The following is a 10,760-nucleotide window of genomic DNA, read 5'->3' as shown; positions in this document are numbered from 1 at the left end:
TCGAGTCCAGGGCTGACACAGGAAGTGAGGAAACCAGACCCTCTCCTCATGTTTGGCTAATAGTGAAGCTCAGTGGTCATTAACTCTTCTCTCATTGCCCTCTGACAGGTTTTTCTTTCTCAACCCAGCCTCTGAGCCACAGCACCCAAGGCAGGCGGAGAGCACATGGTCCCCAGTGGGCAGGGTCTCAGCCCCCTCCCGCTGTGGCAGACGGCGCCCTCCGCTCCCTCAGCTCCCCATAAAGATTTACTGGATGTGAGTTTTTCTTGTGTTTTGTTAAGGGAAATGAGACATTTTTTTAAAAAGTAGAATGACTAAAGAGGAGTGACTGGTCGTTTTGATACGGGGTGTGTGACACACGGACCTCCACGTAATTTAAAGGGAGTATTGTAACTCCCGAGCTGCTGGATGCCCAACACGGAGTTGCTGTTCTCTAAAATCGAAGAATGAATTCTAGGAACAACGGAGATTAAAAGTAGGAAGCAGTTATTGAGAGAAAGACAGGTGCTGTCTAAGAGAGACAGAAGGGGGCCCAGAAAGTGGGGTGCCCGGGACCCCACTTGTCAGGGGAGTTTATAGAGCAAAGCCACAAGGTGAGATGGGTTCCAGGTGGGACAAAACTACAGTCAACTGTTAAGGTTATGAGTATAGCTGCTTAGGTACTATTGATGGGGATCAAGGGGAAACGGGGCGCAGAGCAAGCGCATGTGGATTGAACAAGGACGTTTCCTGGAAGGGACCGTTAAGGTCTGGTGCCCCAGCCAGGTGACTGATGCCTACTTAGAATATCATCCCTGCTCTTCATCCCTGGGGGAAGCACATGGGTGTATCAATCCTTTGTCTTGAAGCTTGACTTTTATTTTATTTTTATTTTTTGCTTTTGTTTTTTCCCGGTACCGGGGATTGAACTCAGGACCTTGCACTTGCGAGGCAGGCAAATCACCACAAGCTACATCCCCGCCCCCTTGAAGCCTGGCTTTGAATGAATGCGCCTCCAGCCACAGTTGTCTGGGCACTGACTTCTTCGAGGGCCTGGCCCTGCCTGCCTGCCTGTAACATTTCTGTAACTTAGCTGTCTACACTATCCCCCACTCTGAAGAGCTAACCCTAACTGTGGTTAGGGGAGAGGGGGAGTTTCCATCTAACTGCCTGAAGCTGAGAAGGGCCAGTGTAGGGGAGACCGCAGTCAGGGGCCTCTCCAGGGAGCTAATCTAATGGGCCTCAAATCGAGGTCATGTTGCAGTTCAGCAGTTATGACCCCTTCATGAGGTCCATCTGGTGGATCCCGGTAAAAGGAGTTGAGCACATTTGTCGTTGGTTCTACCTGCACGGTCACCTGGAGTTCGGCAGCCTCTGGGCAAGAATAAACAAATGTCTGAAGAAGTTAGAGCTTGTGTAATCTAAATGAGCACTAGAATGGGACGGCAGGTTGGGGAAGGGCCACATCTAGAGACTGCTCTTAAGGGTCTGGAATGGCGACTTCAACCCCTGGCTCTCAGACCCCGCTGCTGATGGAGGCTATCCATAAGTCTAATAGTGCTTGTCATAAGTCCCTCTAGTTTTAGCTGTAAGAAGGAGAGTTTGGTGGTTTTGAAGGGCAATTGTAGCTAAAGAACGTAAAGGCTCTTGTTGAGCTTTCATAGCTTGCATCATAGCTTTCATGAACCACAACAGTGTGACTGGAAACTGCCAGAGGGGGCCAGTGACTGGGGCCCCTTTTTATATCTAGCTTTACTACATGGTATTGTTTTTATTCCTCTTTTGGATATACTTTTCTGCCGGGTGTTTCAGACCAAGTTAAAGTGAGACCTGTGTTGATCAAAGTTGACCTCCTGCTGCCTGTCAAGCTCAGTGAAGTCTCCTCAGGTGTTTCTTTGGAACCAGGCACAGAGCCTCTCAGCTCCTGTCGGTGTCCGCCGTCAGGATGGGTCATGGCTGTGCTTGGCCACGTTGCTTTCTGTGAAAGCATGGGAGACTTTTCCCTCTTGGTGACCCCCCTTTTATGCACATGGTACTTTTGTTGATTTTAGTCCTCTGGGGCCCAGCAATTTCCCTGCTCAGGAGGTTGGGTGACTCACCAGAGTTGTAGGGTCCTGTAGAAAAAGTTCCCTCAGGTCCTGGTCCTTGTTGACCTTGGAGGGCCAGGGCCAAAATATTGGCTGTCCTCTTAGCCCAGTTACCTTTCTAGTTCTGGTCTCCAAACGTTAGTTGTTGAACACCCAGAAGAGAAGATCAGTGACAATCCTGGCTGGGGATGTAGGTCAGTAGCACTGCGCCTGCCTCGAAAGTGCAAGGTCCTGAGCTCAGTCCCCAGTACCAAAAAATAAAAAAGATCAGTGACATTAATAGTGCGGTGGGAGCAGTGAGCTTAATTATTATAATTTTATCTGGATATCGAGCCCTTTGAAATATAAAGTATAGCCAGAGGACTGTTATTTTTACCAATTGTGGTTATTTTGGTAGTTGAATTCCTGCAGAATGTTAATAGACAATTATAAAGTTTATAGACAAAACTTGAGATCAACAGCCATACATAGTCTGTCAGCATAACAATCACGATATTATCTTTGGAACACATTTAAATGTCCATGTTAATATAGAATAGCCTTTTAGTCAATTATCTGTATCTAGTACATGAAGAAGCTCTTGCCTAGTTTGTTATCCTTTAGTGGGATGACATCGAAGCAGTGTGTGACATTGTTTGGGCTGCTCAGTGCCTGAGCATCCCGCAGTGTGGTGACACACATACAATATACACATTGCATAAGTTTATTGGGGTTTTTTTTTTTTTGGTACCGGGAATTGAACTCGGGTCCTTGCGCTTGTGAGGCAGGCGATGGAACCACTGAGCTAAATCCCCGGCCCCACATTGCATAAGTTTAAAAGGAAGAAACTATTCTTTGACTGTGACCGCACATTGACTGGACGTGTACCTCTTATCACAAGTAGCTGGAGCACAAGGGAAGGCAGATATCTGAGTCTTAAAAACTTATCACCATAAACAATCCTGGTTTTATATCTTAGAAGACCTGTATACCTGGAAGGCATGAATGTTTTTAGTGTACCATGAAATTAACAATAATAAGTATCACAGCTATATGAAACTCTTTGTCCTTTAATTTAGTTTTGTACCAAGGGCATATTTTTTTGGAGGGGGGCATATTTTAATAAGAAAACTTTATTGTTTTACCCACAAAAAACTTAGCCATGCTGGATGTGGTGGTACACGCCTATAATCCTAGCACTCAGGAGGCTGAGGCAGGGGATTGCTGTGAGGTCGAGGCCAGCCTAGGCTATACCGTGAGTTCAAGGCCAGCCTGACCTACACAGCAAGACCCTGTCACACACACACACACACACACACACACACACAAACACAATTTAACCTTTTGATGATATTCAAGGTAAACATAGCACAATAATATTTTTAGCAATGTTTATTGGGGTGTGCCTCTCATAAGGCTATGGAAATGACTGTGGCCACATTAGTGAACAAAGACTGGAACAAAGTATTTCCAGGCAGCTTCTCATTTATTCACCAAAGGAAGTCCTGGGCAGCAGTTTCCTTAAGCCTAAGGAATCCCCATTTAATTATCTTAACAAATTTTTAGATGACCTGTGAGAACCAGATCATAACAATTAACACATTATTCTTCTCATCAGTTTGGTTTTTTTTTTTTTTGGTACTGGGGATTGAACTCAGGTCTTTGTGCTTGCCTAGCTGGTGGCAAGACCACTGAGCTAAATCCCTGGCCCATAACACATTATTCTTGACCAATGAAAGACTCTGAAGTTATTGTGTACGGACAACAATATGCATTGCATTTGTAAAACTAGTCTTGACCTAATTTTGATCTGCTGGCAACCTGGATGGAAGTGTGTCTTTAACTCTAATGACATTTATCTATAGGCCAATTTAAGTCAGAGACAAACATCTTTAAGTCTAAAAAGTCAAAAAGAATTTAAAAAATTGTGGAACTCAAACAAAACAGCTGTAAGTATTGTAACCTGTTACAGGTTGGACAGACAGATGGACAACACACATAAGACAATTTGTTTATAAAACCAGAGTGCACTCAGATGTATTTGGCCAAGTCTAATTATACTAACTCCTTTATAGTTTTTAGATTTGTAACTATAATAAGTCTAGTCAGAACTTTTTGTAGGTCAGTTACCAGAGATCTTATAATAAGAATCAGGAGGAATAAAAACCTTTTATACCTGTGAAAGAAAAGACAGTTTTTAAGATGGGCCCTTATCTGATTACAGTATCTAGCTTTACAGTCTTCTCATTATTGCTTTGATAGCCATAGTTATTGCGTAGTCACAGCTGGTACCCAAAACTGCTGTTTCGATAGCCACATGTAACCGTTTCCTCTAGAGGGGCAGACCATTAAAAAGTAATTTTTATCATTTCCAAGGGTGAGTGCATAGGCCAGGTTTTGGCACAGAAGGAGACTAGGTGGCTCTCTTTGGAGCTAAGAATTCTAAACAGTAGGGGAAGAAGGCCCGCCAAGGCTCCAATCTGCCCTGCTGCAGACGTCCATCTATGTCAGTTCTTTCCCGTTTTGCCTGTGACCCTCAGACCATACTTAGCTATAGGACTTTCTTTCTCAGAGCCTTGGTCAGCATATCTCTGAGAATAGTGGCCAGTCTGGCAAGATGTTCTGGACAAGAAATCATGATGAAAGGCAGTCCTCTGGGGGCTACGGTGTGCCTATTCATCAATACTTCTTTTTGTTTAAAACTGTTATTAACTCATAAAGTTCCCTAGGAATGTTTTGTTCTATCAATGAACTTATCTATGTTATAAAATTATTAATCTCCCTGTGCTATAAGAACCAGTCAACATCATTGGGGGGGGTACTGGGGATCAAACTCGGGACCCTGTGCCTGTGAGGCAGACGGTGGCACCAGTGAGCTAAATCCCTAGCCCAGTCAACATCATTTCTGATGGGAGAGGGAAGTAAGAGACGTTAGTCTCCAGTTCTGCCTAAGGATTGAAAGGCAGATAAACTTGGACTAAAACTTTTACATTTATTCTTGGAGAGTTTGGGAATTAAACCTCAACCAGATTTTAAATGTGGTCCATGGATACGTGAAGGTCAGCTTCACATTGGAAGTCCCCAGGGAGGGAGAACTCACCACACTGGAAACTTGGTCCTGAAATCCAGCAGCCGTAGAGGAGAGAATTGCCTTGGACCAAACACTTGCAAACTGTGTTATTTCTCAGGTACTGGGCAGTGGAGAAGGCCCAGAAGAGCGAGTGACTCTAAGGACGGCACAAGAAGTAAAACCCTAACCATCTCAGGTGTAGAAAGACAGTTAAGATTGAGTGCTTGATCGATTAAGCTCAATTAAGATCGAGCTTCCCCAGAGTGGATCTCTAATCCTCAGCAAATGTGCCTCCTGAAACAAAAGTTATGGTTGCCAAGCAGAAAATTAAACCAATAATCAAAGAACCGGAATGGCTGTTTTTTGCCTCTTGAAAGAGAGAGTGAGAGAGAAAATGAAAGTGTTCTAACTATATTTAGGCCTTACTTTTTACTAAATGACTCTGGGGGGCCGGGGATTTAGCTCAGTGATTCTGCCGCCTGCCTCGAAAGTGGAAGGACCCGAGTTACCCAAAAAAAAAAAAAAGAAAAAAAAAAAGACTCTGAATCAAAGAGTTCTAAAATCCCAGCCTGTGAAAGAGATCTATCACCCCCAGGGACAGACAAGAGACAGGTAATAGTCCAGAAGAAATCTTGGCCCTAGGATTTTGGGTTCTCTATCTAGTCACCTAGCTAACTTCCCTCCATAGCAGGGCTGGCGAGGCTCTCTTTAGACCCAGTCTGAAAATATGTATCCCTGGGTGTCTGTAATACATTTAAGAAACTCACAGATTCAAGTCGGTACCCATTGTCTCTCATTAGAAGTCAATGTTTGATTAAGTGTAACATTATATTTTTCCAGTTTGGTTCAGAGGTCTGAGTAAGCTCTCCAATGATCTCAATGTGCTTATCAGGGTTGTCCGAAAACTTTCTTAGATTTTGTTTGATATGTTTTAGGTCACTGAGAGAAAAGGACACATGAATGCGGATAGTCCCATATTTGCCATTTACTTCCTGTAAGGGATATTGTCTTTGAGGGGCTTGAACAAAATTAGCTAAGGATGGATACAGCCTTGTACAGGCTTTATCTATGGGATGGCCCTGAAGTCCCACCCTCAGGACCTGAAGGGCAAGTAGGGGGAGCCTCAGACTCAGTAATAGTGGGCGAGGCTTTGATTAAAATTGCCTTGGAGGGCCGGGGATTTAGCTCAGTGGTTCCACCACCTGCCTCACAAGTGCAAGGTCCTGAGTTCGATCCCTAGTATCAAAAAAACCCAAACAACAACAACAAGTTGTCTTGGAAACCTCTCCTGGAGTCCGAAGGGGAGGAAGGGTAGCCCCTGGCTCAGTGACAGTACCTGCCCTAAGGACCAGCAGTGTCTGCTTTCCTTGTGGCTTACGCTTACATTTTGAACACAAGTAAGGGTTATTTCTTAATGCACAGAAAGTCTGAATGTAAGGCATTTCTGATCATTTTCCCTCTTTCTTACAGTACAACTGCAGTTGTGAAATAGTATCATAATCAATACTTCCCTCTGCATTCCATTTTGGGTGTAGGAGGTAGGCAGGCCTTGTGCGGGTGCAGGAAAATATTAAGCCGCTCTTCCTCAGCATGTGAGGGTCGATCTTTTCCAGTGTTTTAAAATGCATTCCAGGGCCAGGGATTTAGCTCAGTGGTTTCACCACCTGATGCGCAAGTGCAAGGACCCGAGTTCGATCCCCGGTACTAAAAAACAAATAAATAAATAAAATGAAATGCATTCCAAAGGAGTAAGAGATTCTGATAGAGTCCCCAAGTAAAACAGAGAAAGAAATTGGTGTCCCTTTTGATTTCGTCTGATTCCTGTGTCCTCAAGGCATCCCCGAGGCAACGGGCCCAGAGCAGGCGGCTGCCATCTGGAGAGAAGCCAGAAGACGTCAGGCTCAGACTAGCCACCGTGAAGGGCCCAAGATCCTATCTTCCCTGGGAACTCAACTTGTTAACTCCAGAAGACATTTTAAAAAGCACAAATCACAATTTTTTTTGCAAAACATTTATTGGTACATTTTAGATATACATAATGATAAAATTCCTCATAGGGAACTTGTACCAGTACATGATAGATCTTGCTTCTTTTTTTCCCATTCCTCCCTCCTTATGTACAAAAATCTGTTTCCATTTTTTCTTCAATTTTCTCTTTTTTTCTTGTCCCTTCTTTCCTTTCCCCCCTCCCTTCCTTGTTTTCCTTCTCATTTGAACAATACATTGTAATTGATCTGAGCTGTAACAGTCATGTTTACATATACTTCTCTTTTTTTTGGTATCGGGATTGAACTCAGGAACTTGCGGCTGCAAGGCAGGTGGCGGAACTTCTGAGCTAAATCCCCAGCCCCTGTAACAGTCATGTTTAAAGAAGGAAGCAATGCTAGCAAAACTAATAATCAAGAGATCTAAACCATTGTTTTCCAATTCTTTGAGAGTGAGAAAACATTGAAGACCAAGTTGGAAATAGTTGGAATGCTTCTCAGCCTATAAAATAGATCACCTCTAGAGACAGATAGAGTCAGGCTTGGAAAAATGGCTTGGAGAAATGTTGTCCTGGGCCCTAGGGTGGAGAAGCCTCTAAAACATTTCTATTATCTACCTAATCCCCTAGTGAACCTTCCTTAGCAACAAGACAAAGCTATGCTTTATTTAAGGCCTTATCTAAAATTTCTCTCTGAAGCTCACAGGTTAAATTTATACTCATCACCTAGCCACCACAATTCACATGTTAGTAAAGGCACATTTATCAGTCTTCTATGCACACATGAAAGAAGAGAAAGGCTGGCTAAAATCCCTTTTTATTCTAGTTAGCATACACAAAGCACATGTGTAAGTTGCTAGCTGATTGTTTTCTCCACGAAAGCCAAACAGTTGCTGCAAGCTGCCTTAGCCTGACTTCCTGGAGGGAGGAGCAGTCTAACTACAAGGTGCAGTGGACCCTTGACTTACAAACAGTTCCCAAGGGAACTTCAATCAGTTCCCAAGGGCTGGTTGTAACTAAATCAATGCAGCTGAGATCTGGATGTTGACCTGGGCACACGCTATAGATAGCAAGAGGCAGATGAATCTTCCATTAACCTAACTAACCCAAGTTTTTGTATGTCAGGACAGTCATAACTTGAGCATCCACTGTGGTTCTAAAGTTAGCTTCCAGGGCTGGGGATTTAGCTCAGTGGTTCCGGTGTCTGCCTTGCAAGTGCAAGGTCCCAAATTTGTTCCCTGGCACCAAAAAATAAAATAAAAAAATAAAGTTAACTTCTAATGAGTTGGAGAAAAGTTTAGGGGAATGTTCTTTTTCTTTTTTTTTCTGGTACCAGGAATCGAACTCAGGACCTTGCACTTGTCTGGCAGGCATGGCACCACTGAGCTACATCTCCAGCGGAACTTTCTAATTTACTATCAGAGAGAAAAGGTACAGATAAAAGCCTAAGCTTTTAAAAAACCTCCCCCAAATCATTACATAGCATTTTACATGTCAGCAGTAAAAGTTTTAAAGTCCACAACTTATCAGCCAAAGTATTTTCCTTCCCTACACACATAAATGATGAAAACCAGACCCATGAGGGGAGAGAGAGAGAGAGCCAGGATGTTGAGGATTCTCCCTTAAACTAAATGTGTTTTGGTTCCTTAGATATTACCATTATTTTAACAAAAGAAAATGCATCATAAGAGGTAAGGCCTAAGCAACTGAGAAAGACAAAGCATAAAATTTAAAGCATATTAAATTGACAAAAAGTCAAGACACAAGGCATGAAATTCAAGGCAGTTTTGATTACCTAAGTGAGCCACAATCCAGAATCTGTGAAACAAAAGCAAATTATTACCTCTGTCCAATTATGTCAGTGGGACCTCCAAATGATACAGGGTGTATGATATATGGACCTCCAAATAATATAAGGGGAATATTATAATTCCCAACCTGCTAGATGTCCAACACACTAAGTTCATGTTCTCTAAAATCAAAGAATAAATTCTAGGAACAACAGAGGTTAAGAGTAGGAAGAATTTATTGACAGAAAGACAGCTTCTGTCTAAGAGAGAAAGAAGGGGTCCCAAGTGGGTGGCCAGGGGACCCCACTTCTCGAGATAGTTTTATAGACCAAAACCACAAGGTGAGGCGGGTGTAAGGTGGGATAAAGCTATAGTCAAATAATGAGATTACAAGAATAGTTGGTTAGGTAATATTGATCCAATGGGAAATCACAAGGTGGGTATGAGGTAGGACAAACGATGGTCAACCAACAAGATTACAACAAGTATAGTCACTTAGGTAATACTGATTAAATGGGAATCAAATGGGGAAGCAGGTCACATAGCACGTGAATATGAAAGAACAAGGATTTTCAGTAAGGGATGGGTTAAGGTCTTGGTCCCCCAGCCAGGTGATTGATGCCTATTTAGAATATCAATCACTGCTGGGGGTTTAGCCCAGTGCCACTGTGCCTGCCTCACAGGTGTTAAGGTCCTGAGTTTGATCCCTGGAACCAAAAAAAAAAAAAAAAAAAAAGAACCCAGAGAGACTATCAATTGCTGCTGTTCATCTTCCGGGGGAAGTGTGTGGGTGTATCAATTCTCTGTCTTGAACCCTGGCCTTTTAATGAATGCACCTCCAGTCACAGTCATGTTCTGTACTGACTTTTTCAAGGGCCCAGTCCTGTGTGACTGCCTATAATATTTCTAACTAACTTAGCTGTCTATAATAGTTTCACAATAAAAAAGAAGCCTAGGATAAAACTGAATGGATATGAGAAAATTGTGGCAGGTTTATGGAAGAGGAATTTTTGAAAAGAAACTTTACATGTGGTTGTAGTAGTCAGCTTCCTGTTACTATAATATCCCAGACAATGAACTTATAAAGACAGAAGGTTTATGTGGCTCACAGTTTCAGAGGTCAGAGTCTGTGGCTAATTGGTCCTGTTGCTTTGGCCTGTGGAAGCCATCTGGTGGGGGCAAAAGTAGAGCAAGATGCTTACCTGGTGTCCAGAAAGTGACAGAGAGGGAGAAAGAGAAAGAGAGGCACAGAGAGAGACAGAGGTGGGGAGGTGAAGGGACCATGAGAGTAAAGAGTTAAGTCAGAGTCATGTGACTGAAGATGACCCTGACACGTGGCTATTCCTGGGGGGCTGGCTACCCTCCAGGGACAGTAGACGACTGATATAGAATGGAACATCTTGCTGGGATGTAGCTCAGTGGCACTGCACCTGCCTGGCAAGTGCGAGGTCCTAAGTTCAATCCCCGGTACCAAAAACAAAAAACAGACAAACAAAAAACAGGAACATCTTGAGGATGGAATTTGCCCTGGCTCTCAGCCAGATCCCAGAAGTTGAAACCCTGGACTAAGCCCCGTATGCCTATTGGCACAGGGCAACCTTTGTCTCTCCTGGTGTAAAAGTAACAGCAGTGGCAGGCCCCATCCCAGAACGGAACCTCACTGCGGGGAGTGTTGCTTCCCCATCTGGTGATGTGTTGTACCCTGTGTGTGACTTCTAATTCCATGTGTTTTCTTTTTTTTTTTGGTACCGGGGATTGAACTCGGGTCCTTGCGCTTGCACAGCAGGTGGCAGAACCACTGAGCTAAATCCCCGGCCCTCCATGTGTTTTCTTCTTCTCTTCCTTCATTCTATTAAACTATCGTTTCAACT

This window comes from Heterocephalus glaber, unplaced genomic scaffold, assembly GCF_053883595.1.
Source record: "Heterocephalus glaber isolate CG9 unplaced genomic scaffold, H.glaber_assembly_v1.0 deba00001806, whole genome shotgun sequence".
NCBI lineage: Eukaryota > Metazoa > Chordata > Mammalia > Rodentia > Bathyergidae > Heterocephalus > Heterocephalus glaber.
Note: the sequence above shows the minus strand (reverse complement) of the source record.